The following is a 25,267-nucleotide window of genomic DNA, read 5'->3' on the forward strand; positions in this document are numbered from 1 at the left end:
TGGGTTGAGGATTGCCAGGCAGAAGCTAAGAAGGCATAAAAGTGCAAGAAAACTGAAAATTCGGGCAAGAAAAAAATGAGGATTAAAACAAGTACTTACCTCATTAAGTTATTGTGAGGGTTAAAGAATTAATACAGTAAAGGACTTAGAATAGTGTCTGCCACACAGTAAATACTCGGGAGAGGTATTATTATTATTATTATTTATTATTATTTTTAATCTAAGCTAAAGAGAGAGGGAAGTGAAAACAAGGGAGAGCACCTGAAGAAAAAGAATGCAAAGGGAGAGGCCTCATTATAACAAGAGCAGTTGTAGTGGGAACAATTGAGAAAATTACCTGGAAAGATAGGAGATTCTGGCTAAAGAATGTGATTTTGAGGTAGTTTTTGATGAGAACCAAGTTTAGCACAGTGGTTTTCAATGTCACGTTGCCTACAAATCACCTGGAAGGATTGTTAAAATGTCAGGACCCTTTTTCAAAAACCGTGATTCAGTAGGACTGGGCAACCAGCCTTAGAATCTGTATTTTATCAAGCTTCCTAGACAGTCCCAGTGCAGCCTGCCCCAAGATCACACTTGGAGAAGTCTGGGCTAGGCTATGACTCTGACTGGTTGACACTGAGTTGAAGAGCAGGTAATTAGAGATGAGGAGACCAAGGAATTGGGAGGCTTGGGTGTAGGATGACTCAGTCCAATGGTTGCTGAGGTCACTCAGGATGGAGACCAGACAGGGTGGAGAAAAGGACTGTGAGCCAGAGAGCAAAGTCATCAATGAACGGGGGACAGTATAATAAGGAGAGAAGAACAAAAGGCTCTTCATGACAGATTTGCTGGGGGTGAGGTTAAAGGATATAACCTTGCAGCAAGAGTCCTACAGGCATAGGAGTAATTCAAAAAGACTGGAAAGTAAAGGTCTGGTATTAGCTTTGAAAAGTAAGTTAGTAAAAGAATATATAAGGAGATACTTAGAATAATAAGAGCTTCCGTTTAAGAAGGCTATGAAAAAGTCATGTACACAGGGGAGAACTTGGTTTTAGTTCAAGAGGAGGGTACATGCTATGAAGAAATTCAGGACATGGGAGAGTCATTAAATCATGGACAAAGTTCCAGAGAGCAAAATGAACAGAAGCTAAGGAGTGTAAACTGAGATTACAGAACAGGAGGCACAAAGTATTACGAGATTGAGAATTTGGAAAAATAAAGTTGGCCAGAGGGGGTTGACATTTTGGGGCAGGACAGAGGAAATAGGATGTGGGGCACACAAAGTCAAAGCATACAAACTCAGATAAACAAGGTACCTCCTCCTCACTAGGTACCAGGGTGGCTGGGGAAGAAGCTTTACAAAGGAAAGGTGGTCAAGAGTTTTTAAAATATCTTTTCTTAAATTTCTGTCTCAGGTGTGATGTGCAAGGTTCCCAAACTTTCTCAGTTTACCAGGCCTTTAGCAACTCAGTAATTATTCTCATGGCAGTCCCAGGACAAATGAAATACGTAACAGTTGTGCTTATTAAGTAATTGATCCATATTTAATCAGTCATTGTGTCCTAAAAACTTAACTCTTTGAAAATAAATTTATGTTCACATAGATTGAACAAAAAAGCACACTTTCATATCAGTCTTTAACGATCATTTGCTAATGGAGTGTGCATGTCTATTGGCCAATGAACAACATCTCAAACTTTGGAATCAGATTGCACACCACCACCCTTATTTCCTGTCCCACTCTGATTTTCACATAGTACTTGTTTTTCATAACAGAAATAACCCAAAACCAAGCTTTGCAAGGGTATGACATCATCAAAAGAAAGGTAGCTTGAGCCGATGTTGAAAGTGTTAATGACTCAAGCTAGAGGTCATTTCTGCAGGACTGACAGATGTGTCTGTGTTCGTCTTGAAATTTTTAAATAATCCACCATACCACTCCAAATTTGATGAGATGTCCCTGAGTAACTTGGTGCACAATCTGTGGTACTATACTAAAGAATTTGGATATTATTTATATCATGGGGAGCCATCAGAGAGTTTCAGAAGAAGTAACATAGTCTTAGAAATATCAGTGTGGGGAAGAGATCAGAGGAGAGTAAGAATAGAGGCAAGGAGACAAGTTGACAGCTGGTGACAACAGTTCAGGAAACTTACTAGAAGCTAAAGCAAAGTACTGGTGGTAGCTATGGAGAGGAGCAGGGTGTGGTGTGGATGGAAAGAGCCACAGTGGTTTTGTAATTTGGCCCCTCTACTCTTCGACAATCTGCCCATCTAAAATTGTTATAACCCCTCTCCTCAAATCTGGGTTCTATGACTACTTGAAAATAGAATATGGTAGAAGTGACAGTGTGCCCGTTTCTGGGCCCAGGCCTTAAGATACTAACAGTTTCCACTTCTTGTCTGTGAGACGCTTGTTCTTAGAACTTACCTCCTGTCTTCTGGGGGCTCATTCTTTATACTGTGAGGACAGCTAATGGGCAGAGAGGCACACATGGAGAAGAACCTAGGTTTCTCGGCCATAGCCCCAGGTGAGCTCAGCCGTAGTCAGCACCAACTTGCCAACCATCTGAGTGAGCCGTCTTTTTTTTTTTTTTTTTAAGATTTTATTTATTTATTTGACAGAGAGAGACACAGCGAGAGAGGGAACACAAGCAGGGGGAGAGGGAGAGGGAGAAGCAAGCTTCCTGCTGAGCAGGGAGCCCGATGCGGGGCTCAATCCCAGGACCCTGGGACCATGACCTGAGCCGAAGGCAGAGGCTTAACCATCTGAGCCACCCAGGCGCCCTGAGTAGGCCATCTTGAAGAAGACCCTCTGCTCCCACTCCAGCCACCCCAGCAGATGCTGCACAGGGCAGGGATGAGCTATCCTCTCCAAGACCTAAGTAATTTACAGCTTCAGGAGCAAATACATCCGTAAGTTGCTTGTTTCAAGGTACTAAATTATGGGGTAGCTTGTTACACATCAGTAGATAACTGATACAAAACCTAAAATTTATTTAAAGCATTATATGTGCCAAACATTATTTGTGGTGTCTTATATGAATGTTTCATTTAGTCTTCTTAACAAATACTATGAATATCTGTTTTAGTTATGAGAAGACTGGAGCCTAGAACATTTCCCCAAGGTCATGCAGCTCCTTGGTGATGAACTGGGTGTAGGGAAGAGAAGGGCTGAGGGTGGGAGAGCCAATAATGGCGACCAACGTGTAAGTTTGGGATGTTAGCAGTGTTGCTGCTGGCCATGATGAATACACTAATGTAAGAAAATATGGGAAACATAAGAAAAAGGTAAATCAGGGGGGATGATGGTACTTGTAGTTTTGGACATTTAGGTGAGGATGCCTAAGAGCATTTGACTGTCAGAGTCTAGAGTTCGAAAGAGACTTATTAGAGCCAGAGATAGAAACTTGGAAACTACTAGAATATAAATGATAATTAAAACCTTGACAGCTGGCAAAATCATCCAGGGAAAGAACGCAGATTTGGAGAATAAGAAGAGGATAATACTCTGATTGTGATAAGATTTAAGATTTGAGGAAAGGAGAAAAGAAAACAGAGAGGCAGGAGGAAAACCAATCAAAAATGAAATGAAGAAATTCAAGGGATAAGGTAATTTCAAACCAGGAGAGACTGGCCAATATTTTCAAATCCTACATAAAAGAGGAGCAAAACAACACCCGGCAAAGAAGAGATAAACTGAGTGACAGAACTTTTAGTGGAGCGGTGAGACTAGAAAACACATCACAGTGGACTGAAAAACGAATAACTGGAAACAGTGAGGAGCATCCCATAAGACTTTTTTTTCTTGAAAATGTCAAGGAAAATACAACTGAAACAACTTATGCGAAAAGCTATCTATTGGTTCATGTAACTAAAATATCCAAGATTGTTTTTGGCTTTAGTCACTGCTGGAATCAGCAGCACCAATGATGTCACCAGGATCCAGTTTCTCTCCTTCTCTCGGCGAGTCTTCCGTGTTTGCTCCCTTCTAGGCTAGGCTCTCTCCTTGGGTGGACAGACAGCCCGTTGCAGATCCAGAACTACATATTCCCACGTCCCGAGCCCTTGGAAAAGAAGACTTACTTTCTCAATAACTTGTACATAATTCCCAAAGCTGAGTCTCATTGGCCTGACTTGGGTCACGTGTCCATCTCTGAATCAATCAGTGTTGCTTGTGTAAATCAAGGCATTGGTTAGATAAGGTTTCCATCACTAGAGGGCAGGAGGGCCTGGTTCCTCGGAGGGAAATCAGACGATGAGAAGGAAGGCTAGCAGCAAAAACAAGTGGGTCGTCACAGTGATTATGATCTGCCAGCTTAGGGAGTCTGGCAGATCATAGAAGAAGAAAGAGAGAACTATAGTTAGATTGGCGGTGAAAGAGAATTTTAGAACAAACAGCTTGAAACAGAGAGGCTGACTATGTCAGGAGAGGGACAGGGATGAAATAAACCCCTGAGGAAGCAAGGAGTTGATTGGATCAAGAGAACTGCCGGCAGAATTAACTTTGAACTTGGAGGAGGGCTACCACTTCCTCTTGAGACCAGACAGAAGGTGGAGAAGCAAGTTTAGGAACTTATGCCTCAATGACCTCTGTTTTAGTGTGATTTAGCAAGAAAGGACATGGGCAGAGACTGAGAAGGAAGAGTTAGCTGGGAAAGGAATGCAATGGTGTCTGTGGGAAATGGGAGAGTTTGGACATGCAGACAGATTGTTGGGAGGTAACATTACGTTTTCAAAGAGCATAATTCCCAATTTAATTTTTTAACATTAATGCCATCAGGAATCTCAGTGAATAAAACAATATAGACATCAGCTTATACAGTAAACTTGGGATAAAATTATGCTAAACTATGAAAATACTTTTATTCACTTACTGGCTAGCATGAGGATTATTTTAGTGAAAAATCTTTGTTGGGAAATTGATTAACACATTCCCTTGGGATTCTGAAACCTCTAGGGTGGAGCTGATCTCCCGAGGACGAGGAGAGCAGTGTTTTGTTTCTTGAAGAGAGGAAGAAAATGAGAGAGAAAAAAAACAGCACACTGAGACTGTATTCTGTTCTGTGATCTTCAAATCCTTAGTGAAATTTCTAAACTTTTTAAATGGTTGGTAAGAGTAGTTTTTTGTTTTGTTTTAATGAAATTAGTGAAGAGCTATGTTTCTAACCTGGCTGATGCAAGTACAATCAAGGCAGTGCGGTGGACATGAGAGCATGGAAGCTGGAGATATCTGGGAGTAATAGGAAGGATCTAGAATTGCTCTTTGGTTAACTTTTAACTTTTCTTGGAGGGCACACTCACCAGTGAGCATACGTATTTCTCTGGTCATCTTCTTATAGTTATGAAAATGATACCAGAAATGAGAAACCATATGAGTTAAATAAAATGTAAAAAAAACAAAAAAAACAAAAACAAAAACATTTTATTTACCATGGCATATAACCATTCAGTTCATAGAAGTTATTATCGGGACTCAACTCTGTTGGCAAATGTCTTCATAATGTTCAGCCCTTTGTTTTTTCATTCCATTTTACTTGGCTTTTTCTTTCAGGGCTTGGATATATTCTATACAACAAGAAAAGAATGGTTGCAATGGTTACTGTATCAGGCACCCTTTCAGATGTACGTTGCCTTGAGGTTACAAATTACAAAATAGTAAATACGTGGGTATAAGATAGTTACAATGATTCTGTAAACAATTTCATCCACTTGAGAAAAAAGAATTTATTCCTCTCGTTCCAGCTTTGGATTTTGGAAGGTATAAGGTATTATCCAAATTCACTCCAGTGTTACTTTATCCTCATAGTAACCTGTGAGGAAGCAGGGAGGGGTGTTAGCCTAATTCTAATAGCTCCTATGATCTGATCAGGGCCACATATCCAGTAATTCATTGAGAGCGCCTCAGCCCAGGTGTTCTGCAAATAGAAGCATGCTGAGAAATACTGATCCCCATATAGCCTTCAAGCAACAAGAAATGCCCCCACTACACACACACACACACACACACACACACACACACACACACACACACACACATGCAGCAGCTTCCACTTTGCACAATTACCATTTTTTACTGTACAGTGACATAAAAATGTGATTGAGGGGATGAGAGTCTGACTCCTGGTGTGGAACTAGTTCCACTTGACCCCACTGCCTCTTCAGGAAAACCATGGAATTCTTTTCTTGTAAATTCATTTATTATGAAAGAAGTAAAGGTCTATTCATATGTGTTGTCTTCATTCAATGCATTCAATATTTATTTAGCTATTGAGCTCTACAATGTGCCAGCCACTTCCTGGGCCAAGTTGATACTTCATCAAATCTAGATGGTTACAAAGAATCAGTGAGCACTGCTGGAAAAATACCAATGAGTCTGTTTCCCAGTCTGTTAGCATGTCTAGTCAAAAAACATCAGGCCTGACCTGAGCACCAAATCTTACAAGTCACCTGTGGTAGATCGCAGCTGTAGACTCAATGTTTATGTTCCCCCCTAAAATTCATATGTTGAAAACCTAAAGCCAAATGTGATAGTAGGAGGTGGGGCCTTTGGGACATGTTTAGGCTGTAAGAGCAGAGCCTTCATGAATGGGATTAGTGCCCTTAAAAAGAGGCCTGAGAAAAGTCCCTTCCCCCTTCCTTTATATGAGGTGACAGCAAAAAGATGGCTTCCTCACCAGATGCCAGATTTGCAGGACTCCCCAGCCTCCAGAACTGTGAGACATAAATTTCTCTTCATAAGCTACCCACTCTGTAGTATTTTGTAATAGCACCATGAATTAGTGAACAGAAATTCCTCCCAACCCTGTATACACACTCCCCTGCCATGTGACTTTGTCACTTCTCTTATCCAGAGGTGGAATCTATTTCTCCACCCCCTTGGATCTGGGCTACATTTGTGACTTGCTATGACCAAGAGAAGGTGGCAAAAGTGACATTGACAAATTCCAGAGCCTAGACCTTTACAGTTTCCATCTTGAGCCTCCTGGAGGGCTCCCCTAGGCTGTCATGACATAGAGAATTCCAGAATGTGAGACTACTTGGGAAAAGAGGCCCAACTGTCCCAGCTGAGAACAGAAAATGAAAGGAGTAGAATGAGTGAGCCCAGGAACAATCAGCTAACTCACAGAATTGTGAGAAATCACTGATACTATCTTGAATCACTATATTTGGAAGTGTTTACGTAGCACTAGATAACTAATAAAGAACTCTGGGGAGATGTTGGGGTATCTGTAGTGCTGCCGATCATTTTCTCTGTCTAATGGAATATTTCAGTTACTTGGTAGAGAGACCATCAATAAGAAAATGACATATTTAGATTCTTTCTACTGGGTCCATAGATTTATTGGCCTTTCTGAGAGCCACTTTCAAAGGTGCAATCAAATATTTTGCATTTGGACACAGTTCAATTATGCACTATTTTTTTCCAAATGGGAAAAATGTGTGTGACTTAGCATTGTGCTTTTTGGCAATGAAAAGGCTTTTGGGAAATGCACATAATTTCTGAAGGGCCAAGGAATGGATTCAGCCAGTCACTACGTATTCCATTTTTGTGTTACCTTCTTCCTCCTTCCAGAGGAAGGGATGCAAATGAATTATAGATTCATTTCCTTTTACATAAATTTGAGCTCATTTAAGAATCATTCTACTTTATATATCTTTAATGCAGAGCAATATTTAAAGAATCATTTTCTAGAACAGAATAAGAGAAAGCCAGTTTTAGAGAAATATTTTTTCCTAATAGTGCAGCAGAAGGCAGCCTTGCTCCTGGGCTTTGTTAAGTTACATAGATTTAATTGCCTGGAGCAGGTCTTCTAAAGTCAAGTTTACTAAAATGTGGACCTTTGGGACCATATTTTCTGGAAACAAATGCTTTTCAAACATCTCATTTTATAATATAGTTGTATCCGGACTCTGTGGAATGTGAGTATTTTAAGAATTAGGCCATTGATTTGAAAAGAAATCGATATCAAATATACAATTCCTGAAAGTCACTCAAATTAAGGTAATTTTTTGCACATTTAAATGTTACTACCATTCCTAACTCACCCCACCCCCCACCTCCTGAGCCTTTTAGCTCTTAAAACTGTCTGGAAACCAAACCGTACTTTAAAAATTATTTTTATGGGGGAAAAATGAAAACACATTTCACTTTTCTTTATGTACGAGGGCGCACCTTCCCGTGACTCTTGTGGTTTGCCTGGGACCAGGAGTGGACTTGACCACTTCTGCTTTGTCCCTTACATAGAGAAAGAGACCAGTCACAAAGCCTTCGTTTTCTAATCCCAGGGCTTTTCTTCACGATTATCAAAATGCCTGCTCTAATGGCAACTCCAACATAAACTTGCTCTAGTCAGCAGCCCCTGCTGCTCCTTTTTTTTAACCTCACATGAGCTTAAGTATCTTTATTTAACTCTTTCACAGCACGGCTAGACCTGTTTCTCTCATCAAGAATGGGGTGGGAGCAGGGGTGGTGGGGACTTGTCAGAATAAATTACAATTTTTGGCAAGCGTCTGTGTCTCTTACCCACTTAGGAACTAGAATATTGCCTTGTAAAACAGTGCAGCCCTTCTATTATTACTTAATTATAAGGCCAAAATAAGGACACCGTTTTATAGGCTCTTTTAAGGTCTATACATAGGATTTTCATCTTGGAACATATCAAAAGAGATTAGGTTTTTCCTAGTCACCAGTGGGCTGGTTCTGATGACACCAGTTCCACAGATTGGTCAGGAACACCAGTCTTGGGGTCCAAGGGGAAGTTACACTGCACATTCTCTTTGTCTACTTTCTCTTTCCCATAAAGGAAAGATTCATACACCTCAAACCTAAGCCAGGAAATCACTATTCCCATTCTTTACAACACAACTCCATCTGGGTCCAAGAGACGGGTGCACAATGATTAATCCATGATGTTGGAGGAACGACAAGGCCCCTCAGCTCTGTGAGGCGCCTTTGTGTTGACAGCAAAGTTCTCATATCTCCTCCAAACCCTTCTCAAGGGACACACACACGGGGTCTGTCTCAGCTGGCTCCAGTGTCATCTTGAATCCCTGACCTCTACCTGGCCTTCTTAACCAAACTGTGCTGGATTATGCTGCAAAAAGGAGCAGATTCATAACCAGGAAGAAATGACATTTGGTCAAGGACATGGGATGGTTTGATATGTTTCTGTAGGTCCAGATTTGATTCTGTACTCCACTCCATCTTAACTCTTTATAATTTCTTCAAGGATCAAGAAACCCCTGGGAGAACTGGCTTTTACCACCAACACATAGATGAGACAGATGTGAACTGAAAAATACATTTGATATTTTAAAATAATAAATATTAATTGGCATGCTAATAGGTGTTCAGTGCATTATTTTCTTAAGGGTATTTATTGAAAAGACACACACTGCAGGGGCGTGGTGTGAATATGGGGTTCCTACATAAGGGCTGAATCCATGGAATAAGCCTGTCAGTTTTTGTCTAAGCTTCCTTACCAGTCTTAGGATTACATCAAGAACTAATTTATTTAATATGCTACGTACAAAAGGATGTATAGTGATCGACTACCAATGACAATAAAATTCTTTCACTTATGTTTGCACTGGATCTCAAGCTCTTTGGATTTTTTTAAAATATTTTATTTATTTATTTATTTGAGAGAGAGACAGAGAAAGAGAGTGCAGGAGCATGAGTGGGGGGAGGGACAGAGGGAGAGACAAGCAGACTCCCGCTGAGCAGGGAGCCCCATACGGTGCTTGATCCCAGGACCTAACCCGGTCAGACGCTTCACCACCTGAGCCACCCAGTACCCCAAGCTCTGTGGATTTTAGGGGGGCAGGATTGGTATTTCACTGTCTACATGCTGGGAGTAACACAGTTAGTGGTTCTTGAATGTAAAAGGATGTTCTGAAGAAAAGAGAGTACGCAGCCCTACTCTCAATTTCAAAGGGGAAAAAAACATTTTATTGACATTATAAAAATCTAACAGAAACAAAAAGAAGGGAAATTTACACATAAAGGAGGGCAATAAAGGAGAATAAGACAGAGTTCCATCGAATTGGGTACTTAGGACATCCAGACTCATCAGCTGGGGAAGTCCCATGGAGACAGCCTGGCCGGAGTCCCGAAGGACAGGCTTTCCCTCAGGTGAGACTTGCAACTGACCGTCACCCTAAGGGCCACAGTTATATAGGGCAAATGATGGGGTCTGAAGTTAAACATTTGTTTGCCTACGTGCAGTTTGGCGCAAGCAGCATTCCTCTGTTATCATGTCTTTACATACCCAAGGAGCCTGGGCTTGCTGTGCTCGCCCAGCCTGGAGCTGGGGAGGGGATGTAAGGCAAAATGTATAGCTCTTAGCGTCCAGACCCGAAGGGCCAATTTTGACCTGGAGGCCAGCTAATGTCAACTCATCAGGCTCCCGAGGTCACTTATGTAGCACAAGTCTCACAAACACTATGCTTTAGCCTGCCTGCCTACATGCAGGTCGGGAAGGTCGGTTATGCAGGACAAGTCACAGGAACCTCCATCCATACAATAAAGGGAACCATATACCTGATTTTCCATGGCATTTCATCCAGGTCTTTGATTAAATTCGTGCATCTGTTGTACCAGTTGTGAAGTAATGGGCAAAATATTGATGAAAATAATAAAAATTATATTTATGTAAATGTCACTTTGTGCCAGGTACTGTTCTAAGCACTTTTCTGGCATTTTCTTTTAACCATCCTAAGTATCTTATCCCATGAAGTTTTACTATCCATTTTACAGATGAAAAAACTGGGGCTCTGAGAGGCACAGTCCTTTGTCTAAGGTCACAGATAGGGGGAGCTGGTCTGTGCAGCTGGATGGGTATCTATAGACATCATCTGGCTGACTCAGATCCTTAGGGCTTGAATCACAGGTTCTATTTGGCGGACTTCTGAGTATCAACTTCTGTGACATGGGCATGGAAAGGACAACCTTAACATATAGCAGAGGAGACTTATGGCGACCTACACTCACCAACAGACACAGTCATTTCAATAATACTAACAAAAGATTCAGTGAGGTGGCTGGCTCAGTGGGGGTTAAACATAAAGGGGAGAGAACACTAGAATGTATTAGTTTTCTAATGTTGCTGTAAATAACAAATTACCACTAAGGTGGTATCTTAAACCAATACACATTTATTATCTTATAGTTCCGGAGGTCAACAGTTGGAAATGGGTCTCACTGAACTGAAACAAGATGTGTGCATTCCTTCTGGAAAGGATTTGTTTCCTGGCCTTCCCCAACTTTTAGAGGCTGCCCACATTTCTTAGCTCATGACCGCCTTTCTCCCTCTTCAAAACCAACAACAGCCAGTCCAGTCTTTCTCACCCTGCATTACTCCGATACTGACATTTCTGCTTCTTCTTTCACATTTAAAGATTCTTGTGGTTATACAGTTAACCTTGAACAATACAAGGGTTAAAGGCCCTGACATCCCCTCCCCCCACAACACACACAGCGGAAAATCTGAGTATTACTTTTCATTCTCCAAAACTTAACTACTAACTGCCTAATATTGACTGGAAGCCTTACCAATAATGTAAACAGTCAATTAACATTTATTTTTTGTGTTATATGTAGTATATACTGTATTCTTACACTAAAGTAAGCCTGAGAAAATTGTTATTAAGAAAAATCATTAGAGGGGCGCCTGGGTGGCTCAGTGGGTTAAGCACCTGTCTTCGGCTCAGGTCATGATCCCAGGGTCCTGGGATGGACCCCTACAGCGGGCTCCCTGCTCAGTGGGGAGCCTGCTTCTCCTTCTGCCTCTGCTGTTCCCCCCGCTTGTGCTCTCTTGCTCTGTCAAATAAATAAATAAAATCTTGAAAGAAAGAAAGAAAGAAAGAAAGAAAGAAAGAAAGAAAGAAAAAGAGAGAGAGAGGGAAAGAAAGAAAGAGAGAAAGAAAGAAAGAAAGAAAGAGAGAGAGAGAGAGAGAAAGAAGAAAGGAAGAGAAAATTCATTTACATTATTGAATTACATTATGAGTTTGAACGCCTCGTACAGTTCACACTCATAATGTCAAGGGTCAAATGTATTAGGCTCATGTGAATAATCCGAATAATCGTCCTAATATCAAGTCACTGATTGGCGATCTTGGTTCTACCTGCAACCTTAATTCTACTTTGTCATGTAACTTAACATATTCACAGGTTCCTGCGATTAGTATCACTGGGGGATCATTGTTCTACACAGGTACATCATAGCAAAAAGTGGTCCAATGGCAGATAACCACAAGGTATTTTGCAAGAGGCTGCTAATACTGAACTACCTAAGTGTTCAATAGGAATGATGTAAATATCTTCTAAAGAAATTTTTGTCCCAGGACAGGAAGCAAAACTGAACTCACAAGTGCAGATCAAGTATTGGGGGTTTTGTTTACTCATTTGGGAACCATCAACTATGTGACAGAGGCTCAGTAACTGGTTGTAGGAGGTTTCAGAAGCTGACAGATCACTGGAGGGTCAGTAAATTTCTTAATATTTATACCTCTCCTTGGTCTCTTCTTTCTCAGTTTCTTCACAGGCCATTCAAATTGTATCTTGTGTCCTTTGTCAGTTTGTTTTAAAATTGTAAGGAGCTCCAAGGATTTAAAAAAAAAAAAAGTGTGGCTTGTTGAAACTAAAAACAGAGGTGTATTCTAATGGAAATGAAGACCAAACCTGTTTTGAATGGATTTGTGGGAAGCACATTGCTGCTGAGGTCTTTTGTGCGGTGTGCCTCACATTCTCAGACTTCCCAAGCCAACTGGGTGACTGATCAAAAAGAGCTCTCAGAAGCCTCCACCAAATCGCAGCCAGCAATGATGATGGTCCCAGAATATCCAAGGAGAGACAAAGTCAAAAGAGCTACAATCTAAAAATAATTCCACCGCATTCCCATCTCTAATATCGTCTCTATCTTTGAAAAGGAAGGACAAGGAAGAAAGAAGAAGGAGCTGAAAGTTTGATGAGAGAAGACAGGGAAAAAAAATGCTATGAGAAATTAGCACTTGGTGTGCTATTTTCTTAGATTTAGTTTCACTTCTTTTGATATTTTACAAAGAGGTAAAAAAAAATCATACTAAAGACTGTTTACTTACATAATAAACATCATTTTTGATACTATATAGACCACCTGGTGGTTTTCCAAGCTGCTTAAAATGAATTCATATCCTACATAGACCTCCATCCTCACCCGGAGATAACAAAAGTAACAAGTATTTGTGTGGTATTATACAGTTTACAGAGATCTATACCCTAAATTCTTTTTTAAAAATCTTTCTACCCTGAGCTAAGGCCACAGTTTAGGGGCCTGGGTGGCTCAGTCGTTAAGCGTCTGCCTTTGGCTCTCATCACGACCCCAGGGTCCTGGGATCGAGCCCCACATCGGGCTCCCTGCTCAGCGGGAAGCCTGCTTCCTCCTCTCCGACTCCCCCTGCTTGTGTTCCCTCTCTCGCTGTCTTTCTCTCTCTGTCAAATAAAAAAAAAAAAATTAAAACCACAGTTTAATGATTTAGTTTCTGACCTGGTGACCTCATAGAAGTCCTTTCTTTTTCTCCTATTTCTCAGCCATAAAAAGGGAAGAATTTTAATACATCTTGACCATTTGAACACTACCATAAAAATATGTTGGCATGCTCTCTATTGAGATTGCAAAATAAAATACTAATATCAAATGTAAAATACTATTTTAAATCTTTTCAAGGTTGTTTGTCTTTAAAAATTACGCCTATCAAATTTTGGCTTTTTTTCTGCTCATTATGCAAAATGATAATAAATTCCCTGAACTTAATGAGTAATTTCCAGATTCCAACAGAAAGCCAAAAGAAATACTATTTTCCTTAGTGAATGCATAGGATTTTATCCCTCAGACTTCTAAAATCCAATTCATTTGCACATAGTAAAATAAGAATATAAAAGATCTTGTGGTAGTTTTCATTGGAAGCACCCAATATGCTAGACAATGAAGCTTGCTAGAGAAGGAGGCAGTATAATATAGTGGAAAGAGACTTGATTTTGGAAATCAAACAGAAATGGTTTGAATTCTGCCTTTTACTTCTGTGTTTTAATTTTTGCATCAGCACAATAGATAAAATGATCCTTGACTCCAAGAGTTTTCGTGAAGCTTAAATAAGATAATATATTTTTTAAATGCCTGGAAAATTAATCATTCTCTAAGTGTTTAATCTCCTTGTAGTCTCCCTTTAAATAGGCTTCACTGCTTGGGGTTGTCACAGGTGAGTGGGTTTCCATAAGAATTTTACAGGATAAAATGAAGCATAATAATCAAAGTCTCTTGGAACCTCATGGCCAGAAACAAACACCAGATTGTTTTAAGGAGCCCTGCCTATTCCTGATTTGAAACTCACCCAGAGTGCCTGAGACACTGGTTTTCTATGGTAATTTAGCAAGATCATATCTGATCCTCTCCACCTCAGCACCAGGCTTGGACTCTCATTGTCACTGCTTAGGAGGGGCCCACAGTTAGGTTCTTCAATGTCATGGCATCCGACTTAATGTGTCTGGGCTACTCTAGTGGTGGCCTTGAGAGAAATGCAGAAGCAAGGCTGGAACATAAGTACTCTAACTTTAAGCTCCATGTTGCTTCTTCCATAATAGCATTTTTGTTGGCTGTTTACATTTGCCCAGCATTTAAACCGTTCTTTGAAAACCAAGGTTAGGATTGCTTTCTGTCTTCTGAAAAATTTAATTCCAATTGTCCTAGAACCTGAGAATACTTAGAAATTTTCCATATTCACCTCCTATTATTTACAGAGTTATGGTACTTGGCAATAAAATGATATACATAGAGGCTGTGTCTCCATGTGGTGGCCATATAAAACCCAAACTAGCTGATATGGCACGAGAATTAAAAAAAAAAAAAGCTCCAGACTATAGCTAGAAAAGCAAGATTGTATCTAGTTTTGCACCTGTCACCATCTCTCTGATTCTGGGCTGGTTATTTGGATCTGTTTTATAATCCTTACAGTGTGTAGGTGACTATCATCTAAAGATACAACTTAGAGCTCACAAACCAATTCCATAGACTTTTGTTTGACAAAGGGAATTGCATCAAAATACATAAGGCAAAAACTCTTTTGGCTATAGGAGAAATGGACAAAAGTGTAATTTTACTAGAAAAGCCACCCTCATTGGGTGGGAGATGTTCAAACAAGAGGGTTGGCTTTAGATGATCTCCAAGGTTCCTTCCACCCCGGGAGCCTTTATTCTGGTTATGAGGTCAGCACTGATACAGTTGCCTTGCTGTGTCATCACATGGCAACCTCAACCCAACTCTGCATGTTCAGGGGCACAGAATGTGTAAGGGAGAACTTCCAGATTCACTGTGATTAAAGCACTGCTTGTAGACAAAGCCATGTCCGCAACAGCAGAATTTGGAACTTAAGACTGTCTCGTGGATTTGACTGCTGATGAACAGAACTCACGATTCTGAACATATTTTTTATCTTTCCAGAGGAAGTGTTTGTGTGTTTGATTTAGGTGAAATGCGTCTCGGGCATTTGCTTTATTTCTCTTTTAATATCTATTTCTTTGCCACATTTAATGATTTAGACTGCCCTCCTACTTCCTGGCATTATTGTGCTTAAGGGTAGATTGAAAGTTACAGCAAAAGTTAAATAGTTTGGAAATGTGGTTAAGAGTGTGCTATGACTACTTTCAGCTGAAGTGTTAAAATTGCCAGTAAATCAGAAAGAAAAGAGAAGACAGAGCATTTGCCCAAAGCCCAAAGCAGAATTTCACCAACATAAATAATTTTCAGGGCTTAGGAGGCTATTAAACCTTTTCTTTACACATATTTTTAGGCTCCTTTGAGATCTCTCACTGAATTCACAGATGTTTATGATATCTTGATGAGTCAAGCAATGTTCAATCTTAGAATCAAATTGTAAGTCCCCACCAGCTCAAAAAATCTTTAATTTTATTATCTTTACTAACAGGTCTGGCATGCAGCTTTAAGACCATAGTGTGAAACTGGATCAGACAGATGGTTGAACTAGTGGCTTATGACTTAAGTCTCAAAAATTTAGGAATGTGCTAAATCTAATTATCCAAATAATACATACACAAATTTTCATTTAAGCTTTATTTAAACAAACAATAATTGAGTCACTCCTCTCCACCAGTGCCTGGGCTAGGAGGGACTACAAATATGTGGTCCCTGTACTCATGGGGAGGTCTGAAATAGGCTTCATGTATACACTGTTTATAGTTTTCATATCATAAAATTCCTTATTTCATCTTTCATGGAATAGTGCCACTGTTCTTAAACTCTACGATCTTAAGTACAACCAGCGTACAATGCATTTAGAATTTCTTCCATGTGGTAATGAAACCCAGGGCTTTTCTGTGGTTCTGATTCTCATCACTTCCTCTGAAGATGAAGAATCAGGACCAATTCCTCCCCAATCCCACCCAGAGACCCCTAGCTCCCTTTGTAATGCTGGGGACCAATAAAATTTGAATGGCTCTAACATGTTTGAAAAAGAAAAGAGAAGATTTTCACTTGCCTTGTGTAATCCTAGCTACTCGGGTAATTATCTTAGAAAAGATGCCAGAGTTTCTGCCAGATAGTGTTTTAGGACCAGAAAAGATATGATACGGAAAATAGAGACATGTCTTCTAGTAACAAAGTATCCTTGGTTACACTGACATGAGCTAGAATTGGTAGGTAATGTGATTTCCAAATGGGTACTTTCAGGACCCTTTGGTTCTTGAAGTTTTGCAGGGACCATTGGAGCAGTAGGTATACCTAAAACTCATTTGATTATATTTTTTAAACTGTATTTTGTTTTACTTTGTTTAAGCCCTTTACAGAGCTTAAAAAAAAATGTGAGGCAGGAGAGTATGAAAAAAGAATATAACAGAAAGCTGGCAAGTGGTCTTGGAATGATGGAATCTTTATTTGAACTACCCTTAGGTTCCTTGGTGTGTTCAGGTATGAACAGGTTGGGGAAATTCAGTACAAATAACTTTGGCTGGAAGGGGGTCTGAAGCTCAATCAAATGCCATGAGAAACCGAAAAAAAAAAATGCTCCTTATTAGATCCTGAACCCATTTCAGCAACTGTGGCTACGTTTCTGAAATTACTCTTTTATGCTATAGATATCAAGAAAACATGCTAGGATTTTCTAGTATAATTACAACCAAATCTCCAGCCTCCATTGGCCCCTACCAGGCTGCCACGGGGTTAGAGCTAAAACTTTCCTGTCACAAAGAGTCACTGTCAATTTTGTAGTCAGAAAACAGAGGAAAATATGAAAACATCACAATCCATTCCTTCCTTTAATATTTTATGAACTAAATACAGGCCCATGTAGCTTGTGTCCAAAATAATCAGGGCAGAAATAGTCAATGAGTCCAATTAGAATGGCTCAGCAGATTTAATACACATTTTAAATATATTCTGCATGTGTTTCCATTTTATTTTCTTATTTATTAATTTTTTCAAATAAATCAGTGGAAGAAATTCCTTGAGTATTTGTTTTTCTGCAGGGAGAAAACAGATACATTTGGGTAAGACTGATACAAATGTATTGAGTTTCTGTGGGTAAAAAGCAGAAATCATAAAAAGGAAGGCACACTTATTGCTGCATGTCAAATTTGTTTGACCCACTAGTGAACATGCTATTCAGTATATCTAAATTATCTATGCAATAGAAAACATCAAAGCTACTTTTACCTTAAATGTTCTGAAATGGAAATACTAGCAAAATACAATAACCTGGACTAACCCAACTGTCTTGATTTCTGTTCCCGATTCTAAGCCGCTGGGAGTTACTGGATCAGTTCCCATGATCGAGCTGATTACATATCCATAATGGATAATCTTACCAAAGCGCAGAGGACACCTTGGTTAACCCTCAGTTTGTCTCCTACAGAATTCACCAGGTCAATTCTTTGAAACTGTTTCCCTTGTTAAGCCCACAGACTCACTCTTTTAAGATATTACTTTGTAAACTAATTCATTAATGACGAGATAAACTTCTTTCCTCAAATTTCCCCTTTTCCTTTGGTCTTGGAGGATAAAATGTCCCTTTTTTTAAGGCAAAGCTTCCACCTGTGCTTTTGAACTGATTTATTATAATCCCCACCAGGTCCCTGCTTGAGCAATACTTATCTACAAATTCATGCTTAGATCTTAAATCTTATGTACAAATATAGTCACATCTCTCTCATCTAAAGGTACCCTCCATTCTCTTTAAACCATTCTGACCAGGTGTCTGCACCTACCCCCATTACAACTGACCTGAGCAATGACAAACCAAGAGTCAGTTCTCAGCACAGCTCACACTTGCCCTGTCAGCAGATTTCACACAATCAACCTGTCTTAGTCTGTTCAGGATGCTGTAACAAAATCCTATAGACTAGGTGGCTTATAAACAACAGAAATTTATTCTGCATGGTTCTGGAGAATGTGAAGTCCAAGATCAAGTCACCAGCAAGGTTGGGTTTGTTGAGAACATGCTTCTTGCTCACACAGATGGTGCTTCTTGCTGTGTTATCAAATGGCAGACAGAGGGGAAGGGAGAAAACGCTCTGGGATCTCTTTTATAAGGGCACTAATCCCATTCATGAGGGCTCCACTCTTATGATCTAATCACTTCCCAGTGGTCCCACCTCCAAATACCATCACACTGGGAATCAGATGTCAACATAAGAATTTCATGGAGACACACAACATTTAGTCTATCGCACACTCCTTCTTCAATCACTTTCTCACCTAGATTTCAGACCATGCTCTTCTGGTTTTCTTCCTTACATTCTGACCACTCTTTCTCCAGGTTCAGCTCTACTTCTTGATCTTTATGCGGTGCACCACCCTGGAACCCTTCGTTATCTCCTCCACCCCTTGTGTGATGTCATCCAATCATTTGATTTTAAGAACTTACATATTGATGATCCTAAGATATATATATTTCTAAATTCTCCTCAAGCTTTAGACTTATTACATCCAACTGCTACTTAACATCTCCACTTAAGTGTATAATAGGTATTTGAAACAGTATGTCTAAAACAAAATTTTTTTATTTCCTACCTAAAACACACTCCTCCAGAAAAGTTACTTATCACTGGGTATTATTTCCTTCCCATTTGCCCAGTAGCTCTTCCATGTCCTCAGACCTCATATTCTATTTGTTCACTGTCTCTTGGCACCAAACTTGAAACTGCATCCAAAACCCAAACTCACTCATCACTTCTACCATTATTGCTCAGGTCCTAGCCACTATTAATTCCTGCCAGGATTACAAAAGCCTTCCGACTGGTTCCCTTGCTTTCTGTCTTATCTCTTAGGGTCCATTCTTCACAAAGGAGTCAAAGGCCCATTTAAAATAAAATATATTTCTAATATATATATATTAGAAGTATATATAAATAATATATATATTATATATAAATAATATATATAATATATATATATATATTCCAAGTTAATATATAGAATAAAATCCACAGCTTTCCCCACAAGCCCACAAGACTCTACCTGATCTGGTACCCAGCCTACCTCTTCAAACTCATCTCCTACCGTTTTCCCATTTGCTGAGTTCCAGACACGCAGACTTTCTTCCTTCTCCTGAAATACTCTAAATTTGTTTCTAGCTTGACTCTTTCCCATTACATTTACCCTGTTGACAGCCCTCTTATAGATCATCAATGACCTAAGAGGCCAAATTCAATTAACCTATTGCCAGATCTCAACTTATTGACTTTTCCACTGTGTTTGAAACCATTAACCAATCTGTTCATTACTGAAACTCTGTCCTCTCCTGGCTTTCTTGATACTGAGTTCTCTTGGTTTATCCATTAATTCTCCAAATATTTCATTTCAGTCCTTTGGTGGAGTCCCTTTCCTCTGTCCAAACTTCAAAGGTAGACTTTCAATCACATCAACAAAAAACTATATAAAGGGGTGTCTGGGTGGTTCAGTTGTTAAGCGTCTCCCTTCAGCTCAGGTCATGATCCCAGGGTCCTGGGATCGAGCCCTGCATCAGGCTCCCTGCTCCGCGGGAAGCCTGCTTCTCCCTCTCCCACTCCCCCTGCCTGTGTTCCCTCTCTTGCTGTGTCTCTCTCTGTCAAATACATAAAATCTTTAAAAAAAAAACCTGTATGTAGAAAAATAGTTTGAAATAAATCACCAAAATGTTTTCTCAGGGAGGTGAGAGAGTATGTTATCTGTTTTCATTTTACTACTGTATATGTTCTATTTTTCTTTAATGAGAATAAATAACTTCTGAGGTTTTTTTAATCAGATAATACATGCACATGCTTAAAAATTAGATAGCATAGAAATATTTATAATGAAATGTGATATTCATCTGCTACCCAACCACCACACCACACTTGATTCTACTTTCCAAAAAATAACTTTTAATCATTTCTGTTTTGAGTCTTATATGTCTTTATGTCTCTAGACAATTATTTGTTGGATTAGGATACAGGCTGTTCTAACGTGGAACTCAAAAATACAGTAAAATAAACTCTGGCCTCCTTGTGGAGGATGTGGTCCTTTTCTACAGGCTTCAAAGACTTTCTGCTTCAGCTTCACTCTAGCCTCGGGAAGGTGAAGAGAGAGAAGGCAGGCATGCTTTTTTATTTTAAGAACATGATCCAAATATTGCATAATACTGCAGCTCAGCCTACTGTTGGTCATACCTAGCTGCAAGAAAATGTAGTTTTTAGCTGCGGGGCCATGTATCCAGATTTATTTTATTTTATTGTATAGAAAGGGATGATGAACATTAAAGGATAGCTCTTTTGGAATAATCAGCTTCAGATGTTATCTGTTGACTCTGCAATGTTACATGAAGATCTAGTTCATCTATAACTCCCTTCTCTTCTTCCCTCCTTTCCCAATAGAGTTATATCACTAATATTGGTCCCACTATTGGTTATCTATATTCCCTCTTTGTAAATGACCATGTTATCACCTGCATCCTTCCCTCCATTTCTCAAATTTTACTTTTATATTGTCAAGATTGATAACATTTACATTCTTTTATCTACCAGAACAAAGTCTTTGGTGTTTGCCTCTAGGTTGATTCTATAAGTTGAAAAATCAATTAATAGCAGTTATAGCATTTGACAGCATAAATGATGATCACTGTTATGTCAAGTCATGTGTTTTAACATCATTCTCTTCTCTAGAACACAAGCTCATGAACATTCTCAAGGGAGGATCTTTCTGGGATCAAGTTCAAATTGATTCTCCTTTCTTATACCTTCACCATTTATTTAAAATCAAATGTTATATTTTAGTTTTCTCTACTTTCAAACCATGAATTTATTGCAAATGAGACCTGCTGAGTAGAACCCTTAAGCCTCAACCTTTCAATTCAAATAATATAATTCCTATGGTCAATGAAGATTATCATTCATCTATTAACTCAAATACAAAAATGAGTTAGCATATTACCTACTCTTCTGATTATGCATTCTTCCCGGACTACCAGTAATTTTGATTTACTGACAGAGAGCATATGTTTTGTTTTCATGACATTTAGCAAGAATATGCCATTAATCAGCTTTTTATTTTTCCTAAATCTGAAAATTCTTTCCAAAAGAATTTCACAGAAACCCTTAATTACGGAAAATCATGGTTCTGCTACTAAATAATGTTCTGAATAATAAATACTGTACTTATGGGGATTCATTATTAAATCCAGCTAGGAATCACCTTTCCTAAGGCAAATAATAATAATTGCAAATAATGTCTAATTTCCATGATGGGTACTAAAAATGAGAGTGCATTAATGCTCATAAAAATAGTCAATAACAAATGTTCTGTACATGATAGTAAAATAATTCCAAAAACTCCAAATGTAGGTCAAACTGATAAGCATGAAATATCTACTACCAGAAATCTATATGTCCTTCATGATTGATCTTTTAGGACCCTGTGTCTCTTCCAGCACTCTCCATGGGAGGTGGATAAGGCCAGAATGGGACAAGGTAATACAGATAATAATATTGGCTTGGTGGTCACACAATGTTGAGCTTAAATTCTGGCTCCAGGTTCAACCATCCACTAGTTTTGTGATCTTGGGCCAGTTATTTACTCTCTCTGATCCTTAGTTTCCTTATCTAAATAATGATTTTAAATACTGCTATTTTAGGTAGGTAATTACAAAAAGCTTCACAGAAGGTATCTTTTTTTCAGAGTCCCGAGTGACATAAAGGACTGGCATTCTAAGAAGTACACAAAACCTCAAACTCATAAAGGAAAAAAATATATAATTTCTTCATACACTCTGAGAAACCCAATTTGCAAGGAAAATGACAGACCTAGAGATGATTTCTACAACTAATAAAGAGCTCACATAAATCAATAAGAGATCAATCAAATACATTGAAAATGGGGTATTAAAAAAGCAAATTAGGAGAAAAATGCCTGCAGTCAGTGAGCATATGATAAAAATGTCTAACTTCTCTTGTAATATCAAGTATTATTCTCTTTGCTTGAAATTTCTTTTAGGGGGGGCACCTGGGTGGCACAGTCAGTTAAGCGACCAACTCTTGGTTTCAACTCAGGTTGTGATCTCAGGGTCCTGAGATCAAACCCTGCGTGGGGCTCTGTGCTCAGCACAGAGTCCGCTTGAGATTCTCTCTCTCTCCCTCTGCCCCTCCTGCTCATGCTGTCTCTCTCTAAAATAAGTAACTCTTTAAAAAAAAAATTTCTTTTATGTCTTTCTTCTCTAATGTCCTGCACATTTTTAACCAAGATTATAATGTTTACTCATTTTGTTTGCCGTTGTGAATGAGATTTCTTTCTTCCATTATAACATCTCAGTGATTTTGTTACGTATATAGCAACCTACCAACATGACCATACCTGGTCTGCTGCCTGTTTCTTGAAGTTTTAGTGGAACATAGCCATGCCCCTGTATTTTCACCTTGTCTACAGCTGCTTTTAAGCTGCAACAGCAGTGTTGAGTGATTGCAATAGACTGTATGACCAGAGCCTAAAACATTTACTATCTATCCCTTTATAGAAAAAGTATGCCAACCCCTGATATATAGGAAAGCTACTAAATTGTATATATTAACTCATAAACAACTTCTCTACTGAATTTTTTTTACTATTTTAATCATTTTTATTTTTCTTGGGTTTTCTAGATTTAAAAAATCATATCACATGCCAGTTAATGATAATACTGTCTTTTCTCTCCTTTATTTAAAACTTTTACTCTTTCCCTGTCCTAACTGCATTGATGGAATTTCCAGAGAACTATCACATAATTCTGGTGGTAGTGGGCATCTGACTTTAATAGAAATTGCTTCTAATATTCCATTGTAAATTATGATCCTGGATTATAGCTTGAAATATGTGTTCTTAACATGCTAAGAAAAGATCAATTTTTATTTTACTAGAGTTTTACATTAATCAGACTTGACGTCTAACCTTTATCAAAGGAACATTCAATATTTATGATCTTTTTTTTAAACAATATTAACCCAACCCAATAGCACATTGATAAATTTCCCAATGTGGAAAACTCAAAGACACACCATTCATATCTTCCCTGTAGGCAGGATTTGCTGCCCCGCTGTAGGAAGTGTGGGGACAACATAGCTGCCCATATCAGGGTCCTTCAGGGTCTGCCTCAACTGCACGGAGTTGCCTCCCCCATAATCACACCGTTTTTGGGGCATCCCACAGGTTTGGTGACTGAACAAAGAAAAGGTGTGAGTTCTTTGCTGAACTGACTGAGATTTAGTAAGGTCTGCTTTGCAGTTCTCCCTTTGCCTCAACCCTGCTTTCTCCTCCTTCATTTCAGAGATATTGATCCCTAATAAAGATACCTCCAAACTCCATCTCAACATACTCCGCCAGGGAACCCAACATCTATGCCTAGAGAGTTACTGAAGGGCTGAATCTGGAGTCATTACTGTGGGAAACATTTAAAACCTATATTCAATTCCTGACATGAAAAAAATTTTAATGTCCTCAGAAATTATATGCACAGTAATTCTTATACTTTTGGTATTTCTATTAGTGGTTTATAATTTTTATTTTAAAATACAATTATCTAATCCATGCAAAAGATCCTTATTAAATACAATGAAATGTGGCTAAAATTTTATGAACAGAGACATTAATTACAAAATTATTTATTGGACACAACTAAATACCTAACAATAAGGAGTTTGTAGAGTAAGTTGGGATATATCCCTGTGATGAAATATCTTATGACCATTAAAATTATATTTACAAAGATTTTTAATAAGAGAAAAGGATGAATAACTATAGAGTTTAAAAAATAAGTGATTTTGTGCTTAAAAGGAGAGTATGAAATGTGCCCCATTTGTAGAAAGCAATGAGTATGGAAACATCAAAGCATGTTCTCTGGGGGAAAGATAGGATCAGAATATAAAATTGTACATACAGAATCTAAATAATCTTTCTAAAAAAATTTTCATGGAATAATGGCTAAAAGAAAATAGCTCAACGTGTCTACAGTGGTTATCACTTAGTGAAGAAATTACAGAGGATTTAAAATTTCTTTATCATGCATTCATTTTTATAATCAGAAAAAAATACTCTTAAAGTATTTCCACTAGTTTTCTAGAAACACCCAGTTCAGCCATACATAGTATAATTTGGGGAATATCCTGAACTTTATATTAATGGCACTCACAAGGACTTAAGAAAGGACGCTTAGTAAGGCAATAGCCAAGTTGTTAAATATAAGTTGGCATTGGGGCAAGAGGTTTCGAATTTGATATTTATAAACTATACAGTTAGAAGCATTTAATATCTACAGTATACCTGAAATTATTTTTTAAAACAGCTTCATGACCAATTATATTTCATGCTTATATTAATTCTTAATTTTCCTAAATAAAAGCCTACTGTTTTATTCCAAGTATCCTCTATAAAATAAAATATATGCACTGCTAGATTAGAGTTAAGAAGTTAAATAGGTCTGCCGTTAACCAAGTTCTAAGCTTGAAGTTCTGTTTGATAAGACGTATAATTAACTGAATGTAATTCTAACACCTGTGTCAGCAGAGCCTCTGTGAGTTAGTTCCTCGGGTAATTAGTTCGTGGAATATTATCTTTGAGAGGCATTTCCTTCTTGGTTTTCTCCTTCTCTACAATGGTCAAGATAGGCCACCTTCACTTCTTCCCAAGTGCTTATGATTCAAGACTACAGAGTGAAATGTAATTAGTGGAAAAATATATAATAGAAAAAAGTATATATATGCATATTCATACACTGTCTGTGGTCACTGAAAATTCCAATGAGAAAAATGCCGTGT

General features: G+C 38.6%; 1 long non-coding RNA gene across 1 annotated transcript in view; it reads left to right on the forward strand.

Moving 5' to 3' along the window:
- Positions 1-2,731: 2,731 nt before the first annotated feature.
- Positions 2,732-25,267, forward strand: part of LOC113933452 — a 37,580-nt gene continuing 15,044 nt past the window's right edge. Inside the window, exon 1 of the long non-coding RNA XR_003523348.1 lies at positions 2,732-2,898. This is a non-coding gene — a long non-coding RNA (uncharacterized LOC113933452). The remainder of the gene's footprint in view (positions 2,899-25,267) is intronic.

This window comes from Zalophus californianus, chromosome 10 (genome assembly GCF_009762305.2).
Source record: "Zalophus californianus isolate mZalCal1 chromosome 10, mZalCal1.pri.v2, whole genome shotgun sequence".
NCBI lineage: Eukaryota > Metazoa > Chordata > Mammalia > Carnivora > Otariidae > Zalophus > Zalophus californianus.